The sequence below is a fragment of the Phalacrocorax carbo genome, chromosome Z (genome assembly GCF_963921805.1).
Source record: "Phalacrocorax carbo chromosome Z, bPhaCar2.1, whole genome shotgun sequence".
NCBI lineage: Eukaryota > Metazoa > Chordata > Aves > Suliformes > Phalacrocoracidae > Phalacrocorax > Phalacrocorax carbo.
In genome coordinates this window covers 65,706,637-65,722,743 of record NC_087548.1, presented here as the reverse complement: position 1 = coordinate 65,722,743, position 16,107 = coordinate 65,706,637, and positions in this window count along the sequence as shown.

Here is a 16,107-nt window from a genome sequence, read left to right as displayed (position 1 = left end):
CCTCCCGCCATCCCTCCCGCCATCCCTCCATCCCTCCATCCATCCCGCCCGCCTCCCCCCGCGCCCCGAGCCGCGCCGAGCTGAGCCGAGCCTGCGGCGGGCGGGCGGGCGCGCTCAGACACACGTAGGCTGCCAGAGTATGCCGTGGGGCAGCGCCAAAGTATGCAAAGGAAAAATGCTATTAGCTCATCAGCGCTGGAGAGACTAGAAACGGGGTGGCGGGGAGGGGGAAGGGGCCGCTAGCAAGAGAGGAAACATGTTTCTGGAAAATGTGCTGGCCGGCCCCTCTCCCGTTCTGGAGCAGATGCTGGGGTCCTTCGTCTCAGCGCTGAGCAGCAGTCGGATCCCCTCAATGACCTCTTAATTAGAAGAAAAACCTCCATCAAATAAAGTCTTGGCCATTGACTTTTGGGTTATCTGCGTATGAGTCACACGAGAAATATACTGGCGGTGCTCCGCCCGGAGTAAGTTTTCATTGAAAAGTGAAATTTCACATGGGAGAGGCTTAGCCCGGTCACCAGAACTAATAAACCTGGCTCAGGCAGCAGCTCCCCAAAACCGTGCTGGAGAAGAGGAGCGGGCTGTGGCCTGAAAGCCTCTGCCTCCCTTCCTGCTTTTATAAGAGTTCATCAACACTGTGTTTTGATAAGTCCAATCACCCTGTGAGGCAAACGAATTAAGGTCCACGGATTTCAGCCAAAACTCCTTTTGGGTGTATTTTTCCAAAAGCTGTTTGTGTATGAATCCTTGCAAAGGAATGGAGGAGCATACACAAAAGTTCTCCTTTACCAAACGTTTGGTGGTGAGGGTATTCCTGTCAAAGATGATCAGCCCAGGGCAGAAGATTTTACCCTACTGGGCTAGATGCAAGGCACCTTTCCACCACTGCCAGCTTCCTCAGGCCAGGCTAACAGTCTATGTACTACTCACTGGGCAGATATTTGCCACTGCATTTTGATGTTCTTGATTCTCCTTGTCGTTTTTTGTATCGTAGTTTATTTTAATCTCATATTCAAACAGTTCACGCTTAATAATCAAAATCCTGCAAAATGTGGTCCTGTGTTGTAGCTGTGGTAGACTGTGAATGCTGATTTACACTGCTATCGAATTAGTAGTCGTAGTAGTAGTAGTAGTAGTAGTAGTAGTAGTAGTAGTAGTAGTAGTACTTAGCTTTACAGTAGCTCTTTATAGCCCATGAAGTGAGTGGTGCCACCCTGGGCATTCAAGTTACCCCTGTGGACAGGTGGGTCAGAGGCTGTGACCAGCGCCCAGTATGGGCTGCTCACCAAGACAGGCTTGCTTGATCTCCCGAGACCTGTGCTGCAGACAAGTGTGCAGCCTAGTGGACTTGCTTAAGCACTGTTCACTTCCCTGCAGTCGCCCAAACTACATGGAGGGTTAAATTCACTGGGAAATCAGCAGTTAACTGAAAAAGTTCCCATTCTGGAGAACACCAAGGAGCATGGGGCAGGTATGCATCAAAAAGAGCAAAGTCTTCTTACTTGGGAATACCCCCAATATCAAAGTGGCTGTTTGTTATCACTGCTAGCCAGCACAAGGCTGGTGGGGAGCATTTGCTAGATGGGGCCCCCAACCAGCACCATAACTGGTGTCTTTCCACAACTAGGTTGTGTCTGAGGCTCCAGTAGGTGCTAGTCTAGGCAGCCTGCTACAGAGGTCATTGGGTTTGGGTTCTCTTATTCATCGTATTTGCAGACTGCTCATCCCCTCTGATCTTTCTTATTGTGGCTTTTGAAAATGTTATTCTCCACTTAAGAGTTTGCCTGGAACAATCAGTGACTAAGACTAAGTAAAATGGAAAGGTTGAAGATAGGGAAAATACAACACTGAAGGAATGAAGTTTCTGTCTTTCTAATCTTCCTTTAAATCTTACTAGTGTTACAAACAGCAGGTTGTTGCCCAATGTGTGTTATTAGACAACGTTTCCACACAGTCGGATTCTAGCCATTTTTTTTGCCTGATTAAGTAATTATTTTTCATGAAACTGGAGAAAGCATAGTTGAGGCTAGTCCTGCCCATGTATCAGCCATTCACATTGTCTGCCATTTTTTCCATAGCATGAGTTTTATTTGTTAATAAATGTAGGTTTCATAAAGCATGAAAAGCACTATCAGCGTCCCTAGACAATCATGTCCTTCACTTACCATTAGGTGCCTATGTCATTCAGCTACTCTCCTCTCCTCACAGGTTGCCTGATTATACATGGCTTTTATACCTTGGGTGTGGCTAGACCATCAAAAAGCCCACCAGTATCTGAGACCGGAGGTATGGAGGTGGAAATCTCTGCAATACCTTAAATGTCTTGTAAGCAAGCCAGGTACACTGATCACCTTAAAAATGCCCTAGAAACTGTTGAATACTCTGGTATTTTCTCATGAGGTTCATACAGCTTCTTAGTGAACCCGGGTTCTGGTACTAGATCACAGTTAATTTAGTTACTTAAGCATTTGCCTACCTCTTTCCTTTTTGGCTAGAATGACTGATATGCCTGGGTACTTGTTGCACTGGGGATTTTTACTTCTGCCACCTACAGCAATAAATACAGCCTATATCAACTGAGAAATTAAATTTTGCCTACCAGAAAATGACACTAATCGAAGCAGGGATTAGTAAGTAATCACAGTAATTTTGCAAAACCTGAGATCTGGAGGTATTTTACATTTAATTGGTAGGTCGTTGCAGTCCTAATTCAAATGTTACAAATGGAAAAATGTCTTAAATGGCATGTGTATCATTTGGAGTCCTCCTTATGTCTACACCACTGTTAAGCAGCAGTTGTGAATCTCAAAAAAAGAAAAAGATTAACCTGTTCTTCAAAAAAACAACAACAAAACCTGAAACAGAACCAAAGCTATTTCAATTTGGCATGTCTTAGTACATGTCCTAAGAGAAGTATTTTAGGATTCTCTACGCTTACAGTTTAGTGTTAAAAAGTGTGATAGTGCAAAAAAGGGGAAGTTATTTTAAATGACAGACAGCTTACACCAATCCCATTATTTGTTACTTTTAGTGTTATTTTTAAAAAAATCATAAATTCTGTTGTTATAGGATGGCTAATTTGTGTTCCTGTTTAGTGTTAAATTGGGATGCTTAGCTACAGTCACATAGGTGAAGTAAGAAATATAAATAATTTTACAAAATCCTAACATGAAACTAGACAAACTTGATATTTGTTAAGTATATTTCTTTGAAGCTGGTGTTTATTTGTTTGAGATCCAAGGGTTGGTTATTGAGGAGTCACTAGGAGAAACAGCTCGAAGAGTTGGTTTCAGCTTTCTGTGTCTGAGAAGAATTTACTCATCTGAGTTACGCTTGGGTAGACAAAGAACTTACTCTGATTTTTCTGTTCACATGAACACTGAGTTGCAATTAGATTATTCAAATTTATCTTGTTTGGAGATCTAACTTACATTTTTTATAAGTTATCGTGTTTGCATTCAGATATTCAAAACTGGTAATTTTGTTGCATGCTAGAACACTGTGGATTTTTCTGAAACATATTTTACAGTAGGTCCAGGTAGCTTTATTTATAAACTTACTTGTCAGTGCATTGGATTAAAAGGTTCCTAGTTATTCTAAATTCCCCTTAATAGCTGGGATTAAGATGTTAAGATGTTCTTTACAATATATGAACTTCACTAGAAACAAAGAACACTGAGTATTTTCAGATTCAGGTCTGTAATGAGGTGGTTTTTTTTAACAAGCCAACTTAATTAGAGACCAGGGTTATAGACTTTTTCTGACATCAGTAGTCTTTGGAGCAGACTCTAAGAATTTATTTTCACAAAAGTTTATATTCTAGTTAAATTTAGCTACCCTTTGTAGGTCTGATATTGAAGCCTCTAATCAGGCAGCTTCCTACAGCCATAAGCAAAGTGCAAAAGTAAACTTTCATGCTTCTTTCAGCCCTTAATTTATAACAGAACACAGGTTTTTCTTGCTTCAAGAGCTTGTCCATTTGTTGAAGAAAGAAAGTGGTTAAAATCTTATCTTATTAGTAGGTAATCTCCTCAATTCAAAATTATCAACCAAAATGCCACCTCGCCCCTATCTAACATTTTGGGTTTACCTATTTGCATTACGAAACAAGTTTGTAGTTACTTTGTTTTATACACTGTGGGTAAAGCTACTGAATTGCACATAACTACCCCCAGTGAAGGAAATTAAGCACACTTGTCTATCTCTGCAGGATCTGGAAGCATTATCAAGAAAAGCAGCTACAGGACCTGAGATAGCTGTTCTTTTCTTGTGTGAGGCCTGGAGATAAATGCTTTCTGATGTCAGTGGATTTTGGATTTTTGAGGTTTTAATAGCAGTATTTTTTAAGTTTAGAGTGTTGATGTGTTGGTAAAGCTGAATATGAATGGTTTCACAGCATGCAGTTACATGGTTTCTTTACTTGAACCTAGATTTTAAAAGAGCATAGTGAAAATTAAAGAAAAAGCCTCTCCCTTCTTGAATTTCTAGTGTGCATCATCTCTGAAGACTGTTTTGTAACTTTTCTGTTTGTTTTCTGTTGGTCTCCCAAAGGTTTCTATAACAAATGAGATTTCTAAAAAGTGAGATAAATACAAAAATAGGCAGCTACTGAAAATTCAATCAGAGATTTGAAAATCCACCAAAGTTATTTCTTTTCTTACATGTCAGCATCTGTAATGAAATCTTCCTCAACTGTTGACTTTGAATTATTCATTGCAATGGTATGCAAAACTTACCATCGGTGGTATAATCAGGTATGTTTGTTTTGATTTCAGTAAGTTGTCTGATGACATGTACAAAGGACTAGAAACCCAAGACACTAAAAGTAAAGAGCCCACTACCTGTGCATTAATGCCTGTGATAGGTAGCAGTTAGTTTCATTTAGCAAGGTTAATAAATTTAAAATTTTATTTGCACAGTGCATGTGTAAGCAGCACTTTTTTGTTTCAGGGGTTCAATCCTGAATTTTCTTTATAAGCAGAGGATGTAATCAAGAATCGCCTACCATCTCATACAAAACTACCTAATATTATTAAAGTTCTCAAATATTGATAAGAGGTTATCAAGATAAACTTGAGAAACCTAAGTAAATTCAGTAAAAGCAAATGTTTGGCCAAACAGTTTTATACACAGGCATGCCTTTGTTGTGGCAGGCCTCCAAAATGAGTCTTCCCTTCTGTGTGTATTGCACAAAAGCAAAAAAACCCAGCTAGTAAGTCCAAGCTAAGGAAGACTGGAGAAAACAATTAGTTTTGAACTAAGGCATTCAACAGACTGTTCTGAGATTAAGAACATTATGTAGGACAGAGAGGAATGGATATTGTTTCAAATCCATCATTTTCCTTTCCTCTTCAGCAGGGAAGAAATCCCTATAAATTTTTCACAAGGTGGAACCCTGTTCAACATAATGTAAGAGCAGAATGCATTGGCTGAGATTTTGGAACATGATTTTACTGTGCATCTCATCAAGGATAGTCAGTGCAGCAGTGGTATCTTAAAAACAAAGCTAACTTTGTAAAAACAGCATAAAGGAGTTCCAGATTCATTGTGACTCATTCATTATATCTAGGTTGCTTAGTTTACAACCAGATATAATTCCTAACTGTCCTATACATCTGGATCTGATAGTTCTTTTCCATCTAGTGTATAGATCTTCATCTTCATAACCATTCCTGAATTTGCACAGCTGTTGCAGAGACAGGTAATTTTATTTGTAGAACTTCAAATTCTGATGGAAAAATACCAGAGAAGAGCCCATTTCCAAATCCTGACATCAATTTTCGTGACTGACATTGGAAAAGAATTCTGTGTTATACTGATAAGGTGCATACAAAGGCTCAATTGAAGTAGCAATCAATAATGCTATTCGTGACACAAATGTGAATGCATAAAAGGTGGGACAGTGATGAAGGTAATAAGGAACTGGCAGAGGAATCCTGGTATCCCTATGACTAGGATTTTAATTGTCTCCTACTTTGTTTTCACTGAAGAATTTATACACAGTAAACAACAACCAGAAAACCCCACATCTTTGCATTAGAGACAATGTTTTAGAGGTGAGTATCGAGGACATTAGAAATAGAGTTTGCAGTTTGTATTCAAAAAGAACTGAAGGAAAAAAGGAACGGATGGGTGAACTTCTCCACAGCGAGATCTACTTCCAGCAGGACGCAGAAACCTATGTGACAAAAGGTCTTGTGGTAGAGATGTATGTTCAGATTTAAATAGTACCCTATTATTACCCATAGAAAACGAGTATAATTTTGGCGTCTATCATCCCTTAATCCCTCCTAGATGTCTCCAGCGGTGGTTTACTGTATCTGATATTGTCAAAATGTAAACGTCTGATCAAGGACCAGGACGCTTCTAAAATAAATGCCCTCAAATTTGCAACTCAGTCTTGGTTCCTAGCTTGGTATTGGCAAGAAAATGTTTGATATTGTTAGGACATATTGGCTCTATTTTGCTTATCAGTTATGTGTCAAAAGTTCCATCTGTAAACCATGAAAAATGTTTTCTGTGTGGATTATGTAAACTGATGTGGTGCATCCTCCTGGAAGTTATGTCAAGGCATATGGATGAATGAGAGGCAATTAGGGACAGCCAACGTAGCTTCACCAAGGGCAAAATCCAAAGCGTTGCTGTCAACACCTCGATGTCCAAATAGAGATCAGTAACAAGTGGTGTCCCTCAGGGGTCTATACTGGGACCAGTGCTGCTCAATATCTTTATTAATGATACAGACAGTGGGATTGAGTTCACCGTCAGAAAGTTTGCAGATGAAACTAAGATGAGTGGTGCAGTTGATTTGCTTGGGGGCAGGGATGCCATCCAGAGGGACCTTGGCAGGCTTGAGGAATAGGCCCGTGTGAACCTCATGAAGTTCAGCAAGGCCAAGCGTAAGGGTCAGGGCAATCCCCAGTATCACTACAGACTGGGGGATGAATGGAGTTAGAGCAGCCCTGCAGAGAAGGACTTGGGGACAGTGATAAATAAAAAACTGAACATGAGCTGGCAACATACTCTTGCAGCCCGGAAAGCCAACGGTGTCCTGGGCTGCCTCAAAAGCAGCATGGCGTGAGGACAAGGGAGGTGATTCTGCCCCTCTACTACACGCTAGTGAAACCCCACCTGGAGTGCTGCGTCCAGCTCTGGGGTGCCCAGTACAAGATACACAATGACCTGATGGAGTGGGTCCAGAGGACGGCCATAAAAAGGGCTGGAACCCCTCTCCTATGCGGACAGGCCAAGACCATTGGGGTTGCTCAGCCTGGAGAAGAGAAGGCTCTGTGAAGATCTTATTGCAGCCTATCAATACTTAAAGACAACCTATAGGAAAGATGGAGAGAGATTTTTTTTACCAAGGCCTGTAGTGACAGGACAAGGGGCAATGGTTTTACGCTGAAAGCAGGTAGATTTATATTAGATGTAAGGAAGAAATTCTTTACAATGAGAGTGGTGAGGCACTGGAACAGGTTGCCCAGAAAAGCTGTGAATGCCCCCTCCCTGGAAGTGTTCAAGGCCAGGTTGGATGGGGCTTTGAGCAACCTGACCTAGTGAAAGACGTCCCTGCCCATGTCAAGGAGGTTGGAGCTAGATGGTCTTTGAAGGTCCTTTCCAATGCAAGCCATCCTATGATTCTATGATTCTGTGAAAATAGGTATATTTCCAGTCCTGAAACAAATCAGGTTACATACGACAGTAGAGATATGCCAATTTGCCTAAATTGATGATCTGGACGAGTGAGAATTTCTTGGCTACTGACCATTTCTTTCTCAAGGAATAACTAAGTATAACTATTCTAGGAAGATTGAAAATAGTGTCTGACGGAATGAGTCTTGGGAATAACTGACTTTATTTATTTACCTTCCTTATAAGATGGAGAGAACACTAAACTTATTGAGAAATTGTTTGTTGTTCATATTGTCATCCTATCCAAGTACATTATCTTGGTCCTGTTCTCTTTGCTCCTTACTACTTTCTTGGGTTTTTTTCCCAATTGTTTTGTCCTTTCTCAAACCAGATTATAAGCTCTGCAGGGCAGGGACCATGGCTTCCTATGTATAGGCTCAGTGATGATCACAGTAGGGCACTGAGTCTGACTATTACTTTTGGCCACCGCTGCAGTATGAAGAGCAGCACTGAATACAGAATGCTGTATTGAACAGATGCAACATTTAGAACATGTGAAAGCCCTCATGCAGCTGTGTGTATTATTGAACAAAGTTGACACTCAGCAATTCTGACTCAAATAAAACACCCATGGTGGTTTTCCCTTTGGCCTAAATTTCATCATAATATTTGTCTTACATACCAATATTATGAACTCTTTTACTATTCTGCTCCATAGTAGATCCTTTATGAAATACATTCCTAATCTAATTCCTATTCTTGTCCACAGGTAATTATCAGATTTCACTTTAGGTCTTCTCATTGCTCAGATGATTAGAGAAGTTATTTGAAGTAAAACATTGAGTCATGCACTTAGATTGTAAGGAATGTTTATAAAAAGATGTTGAAGGTGTATCAGGTCAATGACTGTAATATTTGCTTTACCAAATAAGGGTAGAAGAAAAGAGGTATACTTAGAAAGTGCTTGTTTGGCTTTAATGAGCTGAAATACGAGTTGATGGTAAATACTATTTTCTCCTCACAGTGAACAGACTCAAGCAGCTACTAACTGAAGACCAATCTTTGAAGGTAAACTCAAAAACTGTCATGGTATGCCAGATTGATTTCATTGGGTTTATCCTATCTGAGTTAAAGTGTGACAGAGTAATTGGTTTCAAGTGCACTGCATTTGTGTAATTTCAAAGCATTCAAAATTATCTCAACATCTGATGTCATCTAGCCAAACAGAAACTTCCATGAATATAGGTACATTATTCAGGAATTTATACATTCAGTTGTGCTAATGTCGGTTGAATACTGTAATGACAGAGGTGGCTGCTGCCTTTATCTGGGAAAGTGGATTCCCTTCCCCATCCCTCTAGCTGACTTGTGTTGTCCCTTGTGATATATGTCTGGGCTGTGTGATGGCATCGGGTCAGGTGATGGGGTGATGCTGCCAATAGGGTCTACCAAAGGATAGGCAATGGGATGAGGGAGAGATCAGATGACAAACAGTCTTGACTGGTGCAACACTGACTTCTCTGTAGCTTTGGAGGCACTAGAGAAAAGATGTGGTTTCACACAGTGGATGGATTTGGACAAGTTAGCTGTGTGGTAGCATGGGAGCAGGACATAAGGATACGAGATGGGGAAGACCAGGAACAATTAAACCCCTTACTTATCTTCCCCAGTAAATCTACAGCTAGGAAGGTACACCTACAGCTGGTTTTGTAGCTAAGCTTTGTACACCTACAAAAAGAAAGCTTTTCTTTTGATCTAGTTTTACCATGCTAATTTCTTGCAGTACTTTTCTTGTTTATCCAAACTTCCTGTATGTATCTATCTATATAAAATTATATCTAGATACAAGTACCATTTCCCTGCATAGTTTGAAAAAAATCAAACTCTTGGACCTATGCAAATACACAGACCATCATAAACAAAATCCTAAGTGTTAGGGAATTTTATATTTCTGGTCACCATCCATGCTTTGTTATGGGGAACTGAACAGCGGGGTAGCTGTTCTGCAGAATGGGGTGTCTTACTTATCATAGTATGACAGTTTACACCTTCTAGCACAACAGTCTGAAAGGACTGTAGGGAGGTGTGCCTGCTCCTAGGTTTTCTGCTTTTCCTAGTGGAAGGTTACTGTGACTGCTTCACTGAAGTCAAGCTTGGTAGAGGAAGCCATAAAAAGTTTCTCTAAAGGGCCGTGAGAATAAATAAGGAATAAGAAAGTCTTAGTGGCATTGTTTTACTCACTGTCATGGACCTCTTGAGGAATAAAATGCAGAACGTATAGGAACTCCTACAGGGCTTCTCTAGGAATCGTATCAGCAGAAAAGACCCTGTAGGAAGAGAGAACCTGAATAAGCATTGGCAAGTTTAAGAAGCAAAGATGCTGCTTGAGGAGGATGAATTTTACTGAATGTCTGGTTCCAGAAGCAGGTGTTTCTCCCATAGACACACAAGGAATACAGTGTGTCTGGATTCCCCTTTAAAGTTGTGTGGACAATACTCAATTCTAGTGAACAACTCCCATGGAAATCAGCTGAGTTACAGCAGGGTGGGCCTTTGCAGCAGAGAGCAGACGATTTAGGATGTTTGTATATGTCCTGTGATGTATTTTTTAAGGAATGAAAATTCCTCCATATACTGTATTTTTCACATTTTTATTGTAGCTCTGGCTTCATGTTTCACTTTGCATTAAAATTAGAATGGTTTCCAGGACAACTCTGCTGTTATAAAACTTTGGTTAATTGAAGTTTAAATTTGACTGTGGAACAAAGTAGCAGAGCCAATTTAAAATGCCTGAGTTAGTTAAGAGGGCAAGATACTGTCTTTCCCAAGCTACCATTTGCTTTTCTTTGATTACTGTACTTTCCTTACAGGTTAGTATTTGTCAAAGACTACACAATAACAAGTAGTAACTTCAGTTTGCAATCCACCATGGAAGATTCAAAAGCACATTATAAAAGTCTCTCCCATCATTGTTCTTTGCACACCACTGAGGAAGAGCATTTCACCTCTGTTAATGTACTGTTAATGAGCAGTGTTTGACCAGAAGGAAATTAAATATTCTTTTATAGAAACCTCTGGGGAAATCTGTAAGATTACATGTGTTAGAATGTGGACTGGAATTTGGATTTACAAAATTTTAAAGCCAAGGACCTATACAGTCTGATCTTCTGTATAACACAGGCAATGGAATTTCACCCAGTAATTTCTGCATAAAGGTCATAATTAGTCACTGAACTAAGATATCTTTTTTAGAAAGACAGTCTTGGATTAAAGAGGTCAAATGATAGAGAGCACACCACATCCCAAAGTCAGCTGATGCAATAGCTTTTTCCCTTCTCTTCAAAACAAAACAAAACAAATAAAACCTTATTTATCATTTGAATTGAACACCTCCACTGAAGCTGTCACTCAGGACAGCACCTGTAGTAAGAAAGCACCTGCTGACACAAGCATGAATGTTTTAAGCATGAAAAGTGGTGACTGGTGAAGTAAGAAAAATAAAGCAAAGTTTTGTTTATTGTTCTTGTTCACTCACCTTTGTAAGGTCCCTCACTTTCCCCTTCTGGCTGCTTGCTTCCTGAGGGAGGGCCAGGGTTGTGCTGAAGAGCTGCAGCAGTTTTGAAGCACCTTTTGAAATGAACCCTACCATTATCTGGTCTTTGAGTGACTGTCCTTCACTGGCTTTCTACCTGTGAGAAAAGATTTTGTTGCTGCAAAGGAACAGTTTTGGATGCAGCATCTGGTGTGCTGAAAATGTATTTATCTAACTTTGCATTCTTCATGCCAAAAGATGGAGTGGTACTGGACTGAGAAAACCACCAGTGAGGGTCAGCTGGGGGGAAGATACCTGCTTAGCCCCCGAAGCATTTTGGGAAGTCCTGATATCCAAGCCCCTGAAGACAGACTGAACCTTTTTTGTTAGGAGTCATCAAACACATTACTTAAGACAAATTGCTAGGTCATCTCTTTTGTTACATGGGTTTTGCTTTCTAAACATGGGTATCAGAATGAATACCGCATCTCTTGAAAAAAATCAATTGCCTTCACCACTCAAAATTTTTGTTCAGAACACACGATTGTAGTTGTAGTTTATAAAACTGTATTTAAGATCTAAATTCTAACGAAAAGGCTTACTGGGTGGAGGGACTGGTCAAAAAAAGCTTGGTACCATGGGACCACAGAGCTCCACGTACTCAGTCCTACATCATGATTTCCAACTTTTGCCAAGGCTTAAAATATATCACATAAACTATAACCCATACCTGAAGAAACTGGCCAGGTTCCTTTCTTTGGGGTTAAGAGGTAGCAAACAAAGGCCAGAAGCAGAGGACAAATTTCCATTGTGGTTAGTGTGACCCATTCAGTTCTGTCTCATCTGTGCAGTCCCAGTGAGTCCTGTGTGCTCCAGAGCCTCTGGCACTCCTCCATGCTCTATGTGATCAAGTACTTACTGAGACGTACTTCTCCCAAGAAGACTGGAAAAAAAAAAAAAAGAAGAAACTACTAGAACATTCATTTCTGTTCTTTTGAATCACTGGTGGCTACACAGCATCTAGAGAGAATCTCTTGTCTCTTTAGGTTTTAAAATATCATTGAGGTAAATTTGCCTTTGTTTTTATTTTGCTTACTGTGGCAGGATCTTGATTATAAAAGTAATACTCATAAAAAATAAAGGTTGTTCTGTTTAAGGATATAAGATTTAATTCAGTTATTTTCTGAGACAGAAAATAGTCTTGTTGTTATTCATATCACAGACATTTAAAATATATTATTTCTGAAATATGTTCCAAGCAGTGAACAAATTATGTATGTTAAGTGTGAGATAGTGATATCCTTGAGAAACACAAACTCAACTCATTTGAACCCATAAAAACCTAAGCACTGAAGTTAAACCATAAAATGTGGCAGGCAGTTTCACACTATGGTAAACCACTAGACTATTAGGTATGCAGGCAATATGTGCTTGTTTGCTTCCGTGGATACTGAAAGTATTCTGAATTCCTCAGGACTTTAAATATTATGTTATAAAATGTTAAACCAATACCTTTAGGACAAAAACAGAATCCAACACATGCCACCTAAATTACTAAGGTTGAAAAACAAAAATCAAGACTCAAGCTTCTGAAGAATTTTTTTTGATGGAACATATTTCCACTTCAGCTATAAAAAAACCCTCCAGTTTGAACCCCCACCTTTGTTTACACCTGAGAATTATGATGTACCTTATTCATTTGCCTTTGGAAAAGGTTATTTTTGTCTCAGCCAAAGCAACTTTTGGGGTTTTTTTTGTATTACAGTATCTTTGAAGTTAGAAGTTACCCTGTCTTTTTAAAGGGAGTTTCCTGTTAAAGAAAACTAAGAAAATTATATGCCTCAATCCAGCAGGACAATTTATTGTTGTTTACATCTGCAGCTGACCTAACTGCAACACATACAGCAGCAAGCTTTCTTTCTGGGAAAACCAAACAAATGCTGTTCTCATTTTGTTAATGAACAGATAGATTTTTCAGAGTTCACCAAAAGTTAAACATTCTGAAAGAGACCAAAATGCACTAAAAAGGCTTCTTAAAAGTAATATGCATTGGGAAAGAAGAAACTCAGAGAGTGCATTCACGTGAAGACTGTTGTGAAAGCAATTTCTTAGAAGAGATCTTTGAAATGGTTTTTCCACTTCTAAATGCTGATTGTTGATTTTTTTTTTAATGCAAATTTCTGTGGCATTCTGGGAATTTGTCCAGTTAAACACATTCTTCCAGTTAGCCCAAGAGGAAACTCTCAGCAGCAATTCTGAACTGTTTTTCATTTTAGCAAGATTGATGTGGAAACCTTTGTTTTGTTTTGAGACACCCTTAGACCTATCATGTGCAATGTGACAATATTTAACCTCTGAAAGGCAGCCTCTTCAGAGCCAATAATGGGCAAATAATATTTAGCCCTAGATTGCAAAGAGGAAAATACTGTACCGTTCAGGAACTTGGGCCTTTCTAGCTATCAGCAATATTCTGTGTGCTCATTGCCCTCTCCTGGTTTCATCTGGTAATTTTGGGGGTTTAAAACATTCAAAATGGGTCTCCTGAGAACGTCATGCATTCCTCTAATAGATTTTTTTCCTTTTCCAGTCCAATATATCACTCGTGTACATGGTTTTTCAGGTAGTACAAAAAACCTCTCTCATTAATGTCCTGGAAACAGGCTAAGAGGTGGCACTCAAGTTAGACCTGGCGAACTCTGTTTGCTCCTTGTGCTGTTCCGGTATTTGTCTGCGACACGTACTTAGGGCAACCCAGGCAATGCTTGAATTTTAAAAAAATGCTTGTGATAACATCCTGCCTTAAATGTTTACAACAAAAAGAAGCTGTTAGGAGATAATAGTTCATTACAGGTAGGCATCTTTTAGAGGGCAGAAGTGTACGTTTCTTCATGAAACATATGAGGCCCAGTTTTAGCAGTTTGTTCAGGGCAATGACCAGACAAGTTCTGAATATCTCAAGGGATGAAGACCCCACATGCTTTCTGGGCCCATTCGAGTGTTTCACCACCCTCATGGTAAACTATTTTCGTAATATTAAGTCAGAGTTTCCCACGTTCTAATTTGATGAGCTTGTTCCTTAGTATAGGACCTTTCATTTCATAAAGGCAAAAATTAAGAAGGCATCCTCTGATGAAGGCAGAGGAGTGATAGAGCTTAAAGATCACGACTGGTGCAGAGAAGGGAAATAGGAAGGAATTTTTTTAGTACTCAAAAATATGATCATTACCAAGATTACATTTAAAAAAATGTTTAAAAAGGGAAAATATTTTTTTCACTATGATATAAGTACCTTGTGGCCTCACAGCTGCTTGATAATATAAAGGGCACAATGCAGGAGTTGTGAACCAAACTGAGACAATAATGGAAGACAGAACTCATAAGCATCTATTAAAGCCAGTGGTCTGAAAGCAGCAGTGCTCAGGAGGGCTACAGCCTGCTGACTTCTCCAGGTTAGAAATGTGTTCCCAAAGTGGATCACCCCAGCATAGCCTCTTGGTATATGCCCCCCTAGGCACCATGTGCTGGGTGCTAGCAGGGGCAGCATACGTTTCAGAGGTGGCATACATGGTACAGGATTTTGAATTAGGAACCCTGTGGCCTGAATTTATTTTCCAGAAGAATGAGAAGTTTTAAGTGCTGCTTTAGTGGCCTGAGATGGAAAAGATATTGGAAAGAGAAGTAGCAATGAGTCTGACTTCCCGTAAACAGTCTTATGTGGGAGCATGGGATCTGGTTTCCCATGTTGACAAATTTGAAGGAAACCATCTTGGATCCCCATATAGACTGAAGCTTATTACTGGTGTCTATATTCTGTTGTATGTATCAGGTGTTTTTTTTCACCCGCACTGCAAAAAGATACTATTATGTAGATCTTTTATTTACATATGTATTTTGTGTGTGCATTACATTTGCATGCACATGTATGTATCTAAAGAGGTGAACAGAATTACTACATTTCATTTAGAAAGTTATTCTCTGACCTGCTGTCCTCAGTTTCTGTGATATGAAAATGTTGGAGAAATAAAAGAGACTTTAAAGGCCTACACCAGTGGAAAGACTCTCCCAGCCAAGGGAGTGGGAGGGACAGCCAGTTAGCCAGGTGTCTTGCAAGGACATCTTCATAAGAGTCACATCAGCAGTAAGCTTGGGGGTGCAACCGAGACACAGTGGTTTCCTGCTTTGAATGCAACACCCCGTGTTTTATAATGTAAAATCTAATTCCCCACGTGTGGCATTTTTGATTTACCAAATCCCCACTTACTCGATCTGTTAGAACAATTACATGAAGACCTACAATTACTTAGGCAAAATTTTGGATCTCACAAATTCGTAGGCTCTCAAAAGCATGCTGATACAGTGTTGTCCTGAAAGCCGGAATACGGGGACATTCTTGAAACTTCACTTTTCCTTTAGCTATATTATTTGTTAATCTTCTCCATTTGAATATAATTCCATTCAGATCCCAAATTGTCCAGGAGGAATGTTGGTGGTTCTGGGACCTCCCAGGCATAAGAGAAGTCTTTAACTTGTGATGGGATGAGACTTAAGCTGAATGTTTAGACTGAAGAATTTGTCTAAAATAACTTCATTGTGCTCCCAAAATAATCTGTCTGCCAGATTTAGCAGACTTTCTGGTAGGTTTTAGTGGAAACCTCCACATCCTGGAATTTGCCTTTTATATAACATGGTAACACTAAAAGGAGTTAGAACTTTTGGTTGTCCTTACGGCTAAAGAAATAAGTGTCTGTTAGTATACCAGGTAATGTACACTAGTCACTAGGCATGTTGATATGTAGTCATACGCTATGTTGTACTAGGTAGATCTGCAACCGGATTATAAAAGAGGCTACATCATGTGTCAGGCAGAGGGAGTGAATATCTAAGGCACATCAGTGTTTTTAAGTTTAAGATGAGAGAGTCCTGTAGTTTAAATTATAAATAAA